This window comes from Centruroides vittatus, unplaced genomic scaffold (assembly GCF_030686945.1).
Source record: "Centruroides vittatus isolate TY-2023 unplaced genomic scaffold, ASM3068694v2 contig_401, whole genome shotgun sequence".
NCBI lineage: Eukaryota > Metazoa > Arthropoda > Arachnida > Scorpiones > Buthidae > Centruroides > Centruroides vittatus.
In genome coordinates, this window is record NW_027122216.1 from 992,211 (window position 1) to 1,005,211 (window position 13,001).

Consider the following 13,001-nt stretch of genomic DNA (forward strand, 5'->3'; position numbering starts at 1 on the left):
AGTAAAAATTAGATTATTCTCTATGTACAGTACTTTTCCATTCATTAATACAAGCTTGGATTCATATTTCATGCAATGTTTCTTAAACTAGGTAAAAGTTCTACACCCTTTAGAGTGCAGATTGTAGGACAAAAATACATTACAAATCTCCCTAAAGATATTGTATGCATTTTTGTCTTGTGAACTAATTATATATTTTACATAAGAATTACTGAAAAAGAATTCTTGGTAACTAATTTATATATAATATATGTAATATATAGTATTTCATTTAAAATATATGTGCATTTCTAATTTAAAAATGTTTAAAACTAAACTATTTTACTTTTTTCCAGTTAGAAACTTTTAATTAGTTGTTTAAGTTGACAATATTAAAAGATATATATATATATAATTTTCTAAACCTTGTTTCTTTAGTTGAAATTAATGAATACACTATAAACTTCTCACCTAGTACCTTAATTGACAGTTATTAAGAGTGAAGAAGTTCCAGTTGTCTTTATTTTAACCTGAAAAATAAGACTTGTATAAATCTTTGAAATAAATCTTTTAAACTTTTTTCGTATAAACATAAATACACAACAAATTTCTTAGGAAAGAATTTGATCGGGAATAACTTAATGTTGGGAATTATAATCATAATTGTCTCTTTAAGAAATATAACTTGATGCTGTAAGATATGATAAAATATTAATTGATCTGTGTATGAATAAATTTCACTAATGTATTTATATGTGAAAAAAATAAATTTATATATTGTAAATTTTAAATGAAAAGTCTATACAGGGTGATTACAAAACTTCTCAATATAACAATAAAGTCAATTTCAGGAAACCATAAATCCAATAATAACCACATTCATTAATGGAATGAACATTTTCAACCAAGTATAATGACCATCTTTGGGTTCTTGAATGGTATTAATGAATAGAACAGGAAGCACATTTGAAATTAAAAACTTTCAAAATTACAAATTTACATAGCGAGTCTTATGCACAACAGCATAAAATATATTAAATAAAAGAAAGGAAATAGGAATAAATAATCAACAAGAAAAATATTAAATAAATACAACAATATATACAAATATTGTGAGTAAAAACACAAATATAGTAAATGGTAAAAAAACATAACTACAGTATAAAACTTCAAATAATGCACTTTTCAAACATGCAGAATCTTTAAAGTTAATTGTGGTCCCTTTCTCACTACCCTTATAAATTCTGAGTTTACAAATATTTGAGTTTTGTTGTAGTCAAAGTGTGATGTAATAGTCTTGCTCTACCAAACAAAACATTTACATCACTGTCACAGGCCACCAAGGCAGTCTATTTTTATGGCATTTAAGGTTTTTGGTATTAATTTCAGTTAAGATGTCCAGTTTTTGGAGTTTTTTTCCATTGCAACAATAAAGTATCCAGATTGTGCCACAATATGTTACTGTTGAATTAATTTAAGTGTTAAAAGATACACTTACAAAACAAAAAAAGAATGTTGAAAACAGTTCAGATTAAAAGTCTTTAGAAAATCTGTTCTAGAATGAAATGGTTTGTATGGGTTTCTCATTCAGGAAATAAGCAACTATTATGTGGAGTCTTTCAATTTACCTTGTTGGATAAATAACCATTGTATAATGTTATGATGAGTGACACCAGTCAGTTTTTTTTTATGAGACCTGACAACTTAAGCCACATATGTGGTATTTTTAACCTTTTTGCTGTGGGCAATTATATTACCATTAGAGAAAGGAGGAGACAGGAGACTGACCTACAAATTTCTAGTCCAAGACATGATTTTTATTTACCCCAAAGAATTATAAGCATTTTTCTTAAGTTGTGTGTTCTGTGCAGCAATGTATTGACCATGTATTTCTCAGAGAGAGAGAGAGTGTGTGTGTGTGTGTGTGTGTGCATGAGAGTTCTGAAGGTAGTCAGAGGTTACAAATGATTTATGATATTTATTATGTTGAATGAATGAGGTGGCATGTGTGTCCAACCCATGATAATTTAGTTCAGTGCTGTTTGGAATGGAACAACATGCTTTTGTGTAACTTTTATTAAGGTTATTCTCATGGCAATTTGTTAAATTGTAACTTATAACTAACAATATAAAAAGTAGTCTCAGATGATTGCCTAAATACTTATACAACCATTTACAATTGTTAGCCGAGTATATGAAATAACAAGACCCTGAGAGTCGCTCGGCTTTGATAGAATAAAAAAAAAGGTTTATTAATTTCAGCGAACATAAATAATTTACAAAGAAACGATTACACACACTTACTAATTACTAATACAAATACATTTGGGACTGCGCGTAACAATGTCATCAATTAGTCCCCGCGTGCCGACAAGACAAAGAACTTATTCTAACTTATATCTAGCTTAACTAAGTACAGGGCCCTAGAGAAAGATAAGGTGGAAGAGAATTAAACAGAGATGATAAGACTGAAAATTGGTTCGAAGGGGTGACTGGCGGTAATAAATAAGAAAAAAAAAACCTCGGATCCGTTCCTTAATAACTTTCTTTGTTTCTGTTCGTCCCGTTTTTCTCTCTCCTCCGAAAAATCTTCCTTCCTCTCCCTCCTGCCCTCCTATCTCCTCTGACGTAACCCCTCGACCCCTCGGTGTCACACCCTTTTTGTTTTTATTACCGTCCAGGCCACATGTGTCGACTAACTACCGCGTGGTTAAGTAAATAGAAAACGGAAGTAAAATTGTTACTACAGGAAGATAGTATAAGGAAAGTAAAGAAAAGAAAATAAATAAGGTTTAATAAAGCCACACAATTAACAGAAAAATGTTATGTTTATAATCTGTTTAAAACATTTTAATTATGTTTTTACATAGTTAAAATGTTTCTGAATATATAGCACAAAATTTTAATATATTGTATCAAGTAGGTCTACACTATTTGAGAAAAAATAAACCATGGTATTCACTAGTGAGTAGCATTTTATAGTTCTCTGTATTTGGAATGTGAGAAGCTGGAGAAGCATAGTTTGTTGACTTAAGGGTCAGGTTCAGTGACACTGAAAGTGTAAAATATGAATCCACATATAATGGGGCTCTGATAAAACATGCAGTGTTTGGCTTCTTTTTTGAAGAAATGATTTATGTGAAATGTTTCTTTATTAATAAAAAACAGTCTTAAAAATTTTTTTTCTGTTAGTAAAAATAAGTAATTTTATAGGGATAGGAACCACTATGGGCCCCTGGAAAAAATCCCCAGTCCTCTTTGATGGTCTGTAATTATCTTGTAAATAAAGCTTTTTGGATTTGAACTTGAAAATTTCAATACAATAGTTTTTATACAATACAAAAAATCTTACTATTTAACAGATCTGTATAGGGAAATGCTACATTATCACAAACTATATCTGTAAATAAGATAGAAATTTGTAACATAATATACAGCATTGGATGGTGAAAAATAATAAAGTGAGGCAAGCTTTGCAAATATCCCGTTGTACTGTACAGTACATGAAATTAAAGGAATAAAAACATATTTTTGCACCTTTGCAGTCTTACATGTTTTTATTTTTATGATAAAATATTTTAAGAATATAATGTACTTTTAAGAAGAGTTTATTAGGAAAAATGAAGTGAGGTGAGGCCATCACCTAGTCACCTCATACCACCATCTGATCCCATAGTAAGTTAGAATTTTTGTTTCTTTTGACATGTAATAATGATTTGTTAGTATCATTATGATAGAATTTTAGTTGGCACATTAATTTTTTAAATACCTACAGGTATGTATTATAGAACTGTCTAAAAAATTATGTAGCATATAATTTTGTATGAGCTTAAATGTTTTAGACTGAAGATAGCAGTAGTATATGTGAGTTTTATGGAATAGAGTCTTTGATGTAATTTATTAATGTAGGCTTATTCTTTTATTTTTTTGTTGGCTTCAAAAATTGCATCTCAAGAGATTATTTGAAGATCATAAGCATATTTAGGCAAGGGTAGAGGGAGACATACAACTAACCAAAATTTAAAAATAAATAAATAAAACATAACTTTGTCTGTAGCATTTACCTTGTCCAATTAGGTCACTATTTCTTATCAGTCATCTCCCATCTTTTCTTTTATTTGTTTTCTCTCTAGTCAATCCATTTTCCTTCAGATCAGCAGTACTTTCCACATTCTTCTTGGCCTATCTCTATTTTTCTCATTTCATCTCCTGCCTGCAGCATCCTCTTACTTACATACTTGTTATCACTGCTCACACTGTGACCATACCATTGCAACTGTAGTTCTGAATCTTTGATGTTTCTATCACTAAATGTTTCTTTCCTTTCTGATCTTATCTAATCTTGTCACTTCAAGCATCCATTCTCATTTTTGTTATGTCTTTTCTCTTTTCTGAGACTTTTTCTTGGCCAGGTTTCAGTGCATGCCATTGCAGAAAAAGGTTAAAAAAAAGAACTATGCATTATGAGTTATTTCCAACTTTGGAAAAGGAAATGTTTTAAAACAATGCACTGTAGCATCGTTAATTATTTTATGTCAGAAGCAGTTAATACATTTATCCCACTGTGAGACAAGACGGTCAATGCCTTCATGGAAAAATGTTTGCAGTTGCCTACAGAACCAAGATTGCACCTCTTCATCCGAAGCAAATCAACAACCATGAATGTCTTTCTTTGGGACTCCAAAAATATGGAAATCGCATGGGGAGAGATCGGGACTGTATGGAGGATGTGTAAGAGGACTTCCCAGCGAAACTTCTCAGCTTAGTGGAAACAACCTTGGCAACATGTGGGTGGGCATTATCCTGCAACAGAATGATGCTGTCCGTCATCATTCCTGGGCGTTTGGACTTGATGGAGCGTGTACTCACATGCGGAAATTACTCTACAATTGAAATGCACCATCTGCCAGTCCTAAATACGAGTATAAACAAGCTACTATAGTAGGTAGGCCACGTGCCAGTAGTCGGAAATGGCGTTTACCCGGGATTGCTTTGTTGTATCAATTAAACTTTTTAAAGTTTGCCATCGATCTTATCGTAAATAAAAACCTCAAAAACGAATAATTTGGATAGGAGAAATATTCTAAATCGTCGAAAGATAGGAATATCGAATACTTTCGTCACCGAATTACGATTACACCATTCCCAATACTTTACTCAGTAAGTACTGTACGTATATTTGACATTAATATTTAAATCGGACAGTAATATAGCGTATTAGTGTACAATTAAAGCTTTTTAGCTTGACCGGCATAGTTCGAATGCTATTGTCCCACGTGATCTTTATGACGACATTGCTAAACGGCCTTCCTATTGGTCTAATTTTTGTCGTTCCACTTTTCGCGACGGCAAAGTTGAAAGTTTTCAACTTCGTATTCCGTCGGCTTCAACGGCAAAAGTGACGTCGTTTTGCCGTTTGTCGACGGTTTCCGTTGTCCGTTGCCGCATGCGAGTACTAGGCTTTAGATGGCCCAGGCGGTTGAGGCTACTTCTGAGACTGGAGTCAAATCCGCGCTCGTTCCGAACAAGTAGGGCATCCGCTCCTCTATCCTGCCCCCATTGCGGTTTCGTTCAGGCGCAAATGGACTTTAAAAAACTATTTTAATGCCTACATGGCGAAAAGAAACAAACATGAGGAAGAAAATAAAACGCTAACTAGTGGAAATGGAAATACTCTAAATTGCAATGAGGGATGTCGTCAACTTTTTATGTGGAAAAAGCAACCATCTAGAAAAACTCACAACTACAACCAATTCATTTTTCACAACATTTCCTAATACAGTAGTTTTCGTTTTCGAACTTTTAAAAACTAACTGAAATCTCGTAGTTAGGAAAATTCCGAACAGTTAGCAACCCGGCTTACAGAAAAGAAAGGTCATCCACATATTTTAATCATTATTAAGTCTTTGTATACATTATATGTCATTCGATTTAATTTTTTAAACACTTTACTATTGTGTCTTTAGTAAGCAATTGTTTCAAAGAATTTAAATGGAAAAATTGTAGATTCAGTGGCGTGCACACCGTAACACTAGAGGAGTGACACCACAATGACTACAGTAAAACTCAAATTATCCCAATTAATTGGGATTTCGGGCCACCTAGATAATTGGAGGTTTAAAATAGTTTTTTTCTCCCCTCATCCAAATACCCCGTTATATACTGTATGTGTTTACATAATTATTTGCAAATAAAATGTTAATTGTGGAATGTACTGTACATACAAATAAATATAATTTATTTTCTACATTTTAAATCGGAATCGAAACCGGGACGTGGAGCGAAAAACAAATACTTAAAATGTAACGTGGGAAGTGGAAACGCTATCCAATTGCCGACGTAATTGGTCGGGTAGTCGTCTGAATTCTAAATTCTAATCGTTGTGTTGTTACTAATAGAGGAAAAATCCCATTTCTGATGTGGAGTGATGACAGAGTGAAGAAAAACGTCCAATCGTTGGAAATGCAGACAAAACACAACTTCAAGAAAACCACAATCACAAACATACAAATATGTCACAAAAATCACAAATACGCAAAATGTCTGTTTCACGTTTATGTAGGAATCGACAAAAATGTGTGCGAATAGGTAATTTCTCCTTCCAAAATGAGGATGCTTTCGCATAAATGAAGATGTATTAAGCATGCCAATTCTAGAAAGATTTGATTCCGGAAGTTTTCTGTATCAGCAATAAAAGTTTCAGGATATTTGACGTTTTTTACTTTCAGCAAAATCGCAAACATTGTCGCCTATTATTTATCCTTTTTAAATACATAATCCAAAAGTTCATCATCATAGCAAGTAAAGACGGGATGAATGACTCAATTTAGCATTCCGAGAATTAAAAAATTTTTGCCAAATTCAGTCTCCGGGTGAGTTGATAACTAAGATTCAGTATCGCTAATTTATGATGAATCGTTTTTGTAACAAACTAAGTGTATAAAATCGAAGATTAGGCCTATTTACATGCAGACTTTAGACTTCTTTAGAGCTATATAATTTCGATATTCTAGAAAAAGAATTGTGTCTATTTGTTATCTCGGCATAACAAGTCACTTTAAAAATTAATTATACTTTTGGAAAGAAGAGAATATTTACAGTACATATTTATCATGGAAAGTTTGCATATATCTCATTCATTTCTTCAACTTTCATATTTTTCATACTTTTTTCCAGTGACGATAGATAAAAAAAATTGGATGCTGAGTTTAATATTAATTTTTGAACTATCCCCATGGGCGTAGCCAGGAAGGGGCATGGGCGGGCACGGCTCCCCCAGTTAACTTGGTGCCCCTCCCAGAAAATTACAACCTCTACTAGGCCCCTCTCATAACAAAATCCTGGCTACGCCAATGACTATCCCCACTACATTCTGTTTCACTATCATTCACTATAATACTTATTAAACAGAATTGACTGTACTGTACTGAATATATTTTTGACAGTAGTATATGAAGAGCATTAGAAATAGATTTGTGCATAAAATTCTCTTTATACGTAAATCTAAACAGACTTATACTCGTATAAATAATGTTTGATTTATTTATCTTTACTCAACTATGGGAAAAATCACACAAGTAAATAATGATTTATTTTAAATTTTTGGGTAAGAATCGACTGCCTCTACCCAGGGCCGGCCTTCTCGATAAAGGGGCCCGGGTGCAAGAAACTATTTGGGCCCAAATGTTTTTCTAAAATAAAAAAATTTACAAACACGAACATATATTAATGCATGTTTATTTAAAGCGTGATTTTGTTCTTGCTAATACATTAATTACTTCAGAAAAATTACAATTTTTTGCAATTTCTTTTTCGATGCTTAATATAGCAAGTGCATTTAAGCGTTCTGCACACATGCTGGATCGAAGATAATTCTTTATTAATTTTAATTTGCTGAAAGAGCGCTCAGCACTTGCTATAGTAACTGGCAACGTAAAGAAAAGTTTTAATACAGTTAATACATTTAGAAATAACTCATTATAATTATTATTTAGTATGTATTGCAATATATCTTGTGCGTTATTTACATCCCTTTCATTCAAAATCAAATCCCGTAGCAAACCAATTTCCTGGATTAGGTTTTCATCTACATCTTTGTTATAAAAATTTACAAAGTTTTTGGAACATTTTTCTAATTCATGTTTTTCTAAGGTTTTCATATCAGTGATTAATTTGAAATCAGAAATAATATTTGGTATACTTTTAAATCTATCTTCTATTTGTACAATAACCGTATCAATTAGAGTGTTAAAAAAAATAACATCTAAATTCCTCTACCGGGTTTTCTATAACTTCATCTTCTGCTATTTCGGAATATAACCTTTTTCTTTTTCGTATTCGTTTTTCAGGAAAATGTTCTGAAATATTTAAATTACGTGCTAGCACTTTTGCTTCGTCTAAAAATGTGTTAAATTTTGTTCTTAAATTTTGGATTTCAGTTTTAATTTTATTGACTAAATTAAAAGCCGACTCAAGAATAATTGTTTTTGCTTGAAATAGTATATTGATTGCGTTGATTTTAGACAACATTGCAAACCATACTACTAAACATAAAATAAATGGCATTTCTTGTATTGAATCCAATAGACTTTTAGCTTCGGATACCGCTGTATTATCGTTACTTACATAAATAAATTCTTCTAGGGCATTACAAGTTTGTTCAAACTGTGTATACACTGCTTTAACCGAATCTATTTTGGCTTCCCAACGAGTGTCACATAATGGTTTAAGAGTAATGTTTAAATGTTTTTGTAGAATTTCCCATCTCTTTGTAGATGCAGAAAATAAGCAATATAAACGTTGCAATATCCCAAAAAAATTTTTACAATATATACTGCTGGAAGCGGCATCACAAATTAATAAATTAAAAGAGTGTGATAGGCAAGGCACATATATTGCATGAGGGTTTAGAGCAATTATTCTAGATTGTACACCTTTATATTTCCCTTTCATGTTGCTACCGTTGTCGTATCCCTGCCCTCTGCAATTCATAATATCTAAATCAAGCTCACTTAATGTTTTCAATAGAGTTTTTGCTAGTCCTTCTCCAGTCACATCAGTTGCTTCAATAAACCTTATAAATGACTCATTTATAATTAATCTTTTCTCTTCAAAATTTACATACCTAATAATAACTGAAGTTTGTTCCTTATGGGAAATATCAGGAGTACAATCCATTTGGACACTATAGTATGTGGCTGCTTTTATATCGTTTTTAATTTTGTTAAGGACTTCATCTCCTAACGCAGAAATAATTTGTTCTTGTGATCTATGTGCTAAATGATGCACAATTCTATTTTTCGAATTTTTTATTCTGTTTATATGATCCATTAACACAGAGTCGTATTTACTTAAAAATTCGATTAAACTTAAAAAATTTCCATTATTAGGCGTTCCTATTATTTCATGGGTTCCTCGAAGTGGAAGATTATTACATGCTAAAAATAGAATCACATCTACAATTCTTTGAAATAGTAATTTAAGTCGTTCCGTTTCCTTATTTATATTAACTTGATTAGTTTCATCAATAGTCGAACATAAATTTAGTCGTTTTAGTAATTCTTTCCAAGCAATAAACGAATTAAAGTGACAAATAGAACGCTCATGATCTTGAATTACAGTTGACAGCTTTCTCCAGTTACTATAGCCACCTATAAACCGTGTAGATTGTTCATTTCCTCTTCTTTTAGAAAATAGTATACAACAAAAACAAAATACCGAGTCTTGCGTTTTTGAATAAATTAACCAGCTGCGAAGCTGGGTTTCACCATTTGGCATTTTTTTAAAGTAGTACGTAGTGGAAAATGACCTACCTTCATCATTCTTAGCAAAAACTCCTTTGTGTTGTACAGGTCCGGTTTTAACACAAAACATTCGAAACTTATCAGTTATAATACTTGGCCATAAATCTGGATCACTTATGTTCATTTGATCATATTCGTTATTGTCATTTTCGACGTTATTTTCTGATTCGATCATATTTGTATAAACATGCGGTTCTTCAACGAATTTCACAGTTTCAACATTTTCATTGCAAGACTGTGTAGTTTGTGCGGAACTTTCTTCTCCAGTTGAAGCTTGAACTGTAACTTCTGAAGTCGAAACAATTTCATTGCTGGAATTACTTCGTAGCCAAGAAAACAGATCTACTTGTGATTTCTTGAAATTTAGCTTTTCTACTTTTTTCTTTTCTGCTAATTTTCTTTTTTGACACCCAGAGGGATATTTCCTTGGCATGGACATGATTAGATGTAACAATAATTAAACGTTTTGTAGTATGACACGTCTTTCTTTCTCGTGCTGAACTCGAACTCTCACAACTTCTCGGAGGCTCCTTGTAAAGTATTGATCTTTTAGCAGAGTGGGAACAAAAGAAGCGCGACCTTGTCAATTGGACCCACGTGCGGTCGGGTAATACCACTTGTAAGGTCAACACCTTACAGAGGGAAAACAAAGGAAGCGCCGGCTTTGTCAATAGGACCCACCTGTAGGCTGTAGTCAGACCGAAAGTTCCAGAAATAAGACAGACAAAAAAAGATAGAAGAAATTATAAAAGAAACATTAAAACTACGATTATATACCAGGGGCGTGCCGTGACATTTGATGATAGGGAAGCTGTGTTTCTGTAAGAAGCCGACATCCAGGGGCAATCAGTCAATTGCGCGTCAGTGATGGTCTAGGCTCCATTCGTATCGTTTATTCGATAAGCCAGTAAAAACCGTAGACTTCTCTAAATGCATTTTTAATATCACGATTACATTCCGAATCGCTAGCCACGATATAAGGGCTACAATTAAAAGTAAAATAATAAAAACTTACTCGGTGAAATAAAATATGTGGTGGATGTACTGGTACATACAAAATATTCTTCAATTATATGAATATACTTTTAAAGAAAATTATAATTAAATATAGCTTTGCAAAGAAACGTACAGTACATAAAGATATAAAATATTCTTTACTTTTAAAATTTTAAAACAATGTACTTAGTCAAATAGCTCCCTACCAGTGGCTAATGGATGGAATCGAAGACGGTTGCAGAGGACTGCCAAATCCCCAGGGTGCTGATACCGGTCAATGTCAAATACCTCTTTTGTCGCATCACTAGTATATCTCAAAGGACGCGACAGGGCTGTTGTAAATTTTAAACGTTTCTCACCATAGCCGTAAAAATCTAAATATGTTAAACTTAAAAGTCATTTGTTTTCTAACTAATTCGTTTTAGGACCAGGTGTTGTCCACGGAAATTTCCAAAATTTACAACTTTTCGGTCACTCTCGTCGAATTGGAAAAATTTGTCTTTATTACATCTAATACAATATTTCGAAGAAATCAGTCCCCACTATACTCGGCTGTATATTGGTTCGGTTAAGCTTTTGTTTAAGTAATATTCCGGCTCTTTCATCGGGGTTTTGTTTATGTCCCCAATTCCCTAATCGCTTAATTATTTAACTACTTCTTAAGTAGAAATAAGTCGAAACCGGTTACTTTCTACTCGAATATTTGTAGTATCGGGAAAAAAGTGGAAAGACAAATTTTTATGACAAACGAATACATAAATCGTATAATTTTATATGGCCGACGGCCACAGTATTATTTTCATTTCTTAACGCGGGCTATATGGTTTTGAAATTTTTTTTAAAAAGTCGAATTTAGGTGGGGATCCTCGGGAGTTCCCCGAATCAAATAACAAAAACTAAACATTCGCATCATCGAGAATTAGTTTAAAGATTGTCGAAATTCAGAGATCTACAATAATAATGTTTACGATAAAATGTACTTTTCGTCATACTGATAACGATAGGAATATTGTCAAGTTTTCGTGTGCATTCTTGATAATGTTGGGGCCCCCTCAATCGCGGGGTCCCGGTGCGTAGCATCCGCCGCACCCCCCCGATGGCCGGCCCTGACTCTACCCCTTCTCTCCGAATACGTCTATGCTCGAAACGACGATTTTAATACATTAAATTTTCACGTAAATTCCGAGGAAGAAAAAAAGCAACGTTAATTTTTCACGCTTTATTAAATTTTGCGTCGATCAAAGGATCCTTCGATTTTCTATTTCCTTTCGTTTTTCGAGTGATGACGAATCCACTTTTCTTTTAAAAGTCATTCGTTGTATTAATATTTCGAAATTAACAAATAAGACTTAAACTGTTATAAACCGCAATGGCAAATGTGGGTATAATGTTAATAATTCCAACAAATCTAAAAAGTATTACGGAAAAAGACAATAAAACGAACATTTAAAGATCACACACCAGTGACATCGACTGCAGCGTTTAGATGAAAACCCGAAAGCAGAAAGGGGCGATTAGCTTTGCGCAGAGGCGGTATCGTTACCAATGAGGTTTACCCGAGGTGCGATTATTGCTATTTGAAAACTTTAACCAATATCCCGCCCTGAGGTCTTTCTAAGACCGCTGAGGCAATTTTTGTGGCCTTTACGAAGGCCTTCATAATAAATCTAAAATCAGAAAATTCATGACGAAAATAGTTACATTTCTTTTCTTTGTGTATCGGTATACGAAAAAGAAGTAGATAGTTACTTAACGTAGTAAGTATGGTTGCTGTATATACTAATTTTGTGTGTACCTAAATTTTTACTTGACGACTATCCCAAATCGAAACTAAACACATGGCAAAAACAATACTGGAAACAACGATATAATACAAAACACAAACCAGACAAATTATATAAGCCCTTCCCATATATAAAAAACATCTTTGTAAACTGCAATAAAATCCTTAAAAAAGACATCATCAGTTTGGCTCTATCTTTGACCAACAAAATAACCATCTCTATCCATCATAACGTTAATAAACAATACAGCAACAGAACAGACATCCTTAAAAGTATTGGAACAGTTTACAAACTAGAATGCAACTGTCAAACCCGAAAATTTATATTGGTGAAACTGGCCGAATATTAGAAACTAGAATTAAAGAACATGCAGCTGCTATTCGCCTTAAACATAACACTTCTCCTTGGTACACCCACACCATTGAAAATAATTGTCAAA

The 13,001-nt window shown here is 32.9% G+C and overlaps 1 protein-coding gene, 1 long non-coding RNA gene and 1 other non-coding gene across 4 annotated transcripts in view; 2 read left to right on the forward strand and 1 right to left on the reverse strand.

The window, feature by feature from the left end:
• LOC136976540 (multiple PDZ domain protein-like) overlaps positions 1-13,001 on the forward strand; it is a 289,818-nt gene that overhangs the window by 44,042 nt on the left and 232,775 nt on the right. The window lies entirely within an intron of this gene.
• LOC136976560 (uncharacterized) lies at positions 10,542-11,834 on the reverse strand. The gene is made up of 2 exons (XR_010880946.1): positions 10,941-11,834; positions 10,542-10,864 (listed from the first exon to the last, which is right to left on the reverse strand). It is a non-coding gene; the product is annotated as an uncharacterized lncRNA (long non-coding RNA).
• Positions 12,295-12,431, forward strand: LOC136976581 (U4 spliceosomal RNA). The gene has a single exon (XR_010880956.1). It is a non-coding gene; the product is annotated as a U4 spliceosomal RNA (small nuclear RNA).